The following is a 1,763-nucleotide window of genomic DNA, read 5'->3' on the forward strand; positions in this document are numbered from 1 at the left end:
ACTACGGATGAAAACACCTGGAGATTGAAGAAGGATTTTGTGAGGTGATACGATTTTACAAATGAAGAAAATGCTATGGATGAAAATAGACCTTACCTTGGGATTAATGAGAGAATTAGGAATATTGGTAAAAATACAGTGGAGAACCATTTCGGTCTCTCTCTCTCTCTCTCTCTCTCTCTCTCTCTCTCTCTCTCTCTCTCTCTGGCGTCGAGAAAAATTGAACGACCTCCTCAACATAATTTATTGCTTCATTCGAGTGATCTCGGTTCCTTCCTTCCCAATTCGTTCCGGACTATTTCTCTTTCCCTAATTCCTTTTTATTATTATTATTTCCTTCTTCCCTTGAGCGAGAAACCTTAAAGAAATATGAGAGAGAGAGAGAGAGAGAGAGAGAGAGAGAAACTGGATGCCTTGAACCGCTGCAAACAGTCCATGAGAGGAGGTAACCCGCAAGGTAGGGAAATTTTGGGCACTGCAGCCCAGACCTCGGGAGAGATTTTTATTTAAAAGGAGGCAGCCCCACAAGTTCTTGACTGTGAGGTCACTGGGGTTATTTCTGCTGTTGCTTAATTGCCTATTGTCTTTCAGTTCTTCTTATTTCTTTCCTATTGCATTAAAAGACCGAGATCTTTCCTGAGCTTAAATAAGGAAAGCATCAAGACAAAGGCTTTTTTCTTTTCTTCTTCTTCTTCTTCTTCTTCTTCTTCTTCTTCTTCTTCTTCTTCTTCCGCCTCTTCTCGAAACTTTGTTAAACTTGACCTCCTCCTCCTCCTCCTCCTCCTCTCTCCTCAAAGTCTTCCCAACTTTTATTTCCTTTCGAGTGAGAAAAGTTTTATCTTCTACCATGGGAAGGCAGCGTGGCGCTTTCTCTCTCATTTAGCGTTTAATCCCTCCCCCGCCCCCCTCCCTCTCTCTCTTTCTCTCTCTCTCTCTCTCTCTCTCTCTCTCTCTCTCTCTCTCTCTCTTTCGTTTACTGGTATTTCTTAGATCTAATGTTCACTCGACCACTAACAAAGGAACTTATTATTATAAGCTCAGCCTACTGTATTACACACTTTTCAAGTTGAGGCTCCTAGAGAGCTCTTCACGGGCTATTTCACCTCAATAAGGATTTGAAGATTTTTCACTTCAACCTCCATTACCGTTGTCTTCGGTTAACTGCCTCGACTCATATAATGGGGGGGGGGGGGGGGGGGGCCGTCGATATGTTAAATCATTAATGCAAACCAGGTTTATATCCTGGTTACAACCTGCCAAAATGATTCTTTTTTCACTGTAGACAAAAAAAAAAAAAAAAATATAATAATAATCATTACTTCATTTGTTAAGCCTCTTTTTCCTTCCCACTTACTATAAAAATGAGAGAGAGAGAGAGAGAGAGAGAGAGAGAGAGAGAGAGAGAGAGAGGGCTACACAAATCAAACTTTTTACTTTGATAAAAGAGAAGAGAATCCAATAATTGTTACAATCGTTACAGTCAAAATCAGTTCACAAATATTGTCATTACAAACTCGATGATTATCGTTTTCTCCGAATGTAATGACAGATAACGTTTATCTCTTTTATTCTTCATACATTCTCATAAAATCCACTGTCTATATCCCTTATAACCAAACAAAAATCGAATGAATCCCTCTCTAACACTTCCTGAAACCTCGAATGAATCCCTCTCTAACTCTTCCTGAAGCCTCAAATAAATCTCTAAACTCTCCTTGAATCCTCGAATGAATACCTCTCTAACTCTTCCTGAAGTCTCAAAT

The sequence above is a fragment of the Macrobrachium nipponense genome, chromosome 15 (genome assembly GCF_015104395.2).
Source record: "Macrobrachium nipponense isolate FS-2020 chromosome 15, ASM1510439v2, whole genome shotgun sequence".
Classification (NCBI taxonomy): domain Eukaryota; kingdom Metazoa; phylum Arthropoda; class Malacostraca; order Decapoda; family Palaemonidae; genus Macrobrachium; species Macrobrachium nipponense.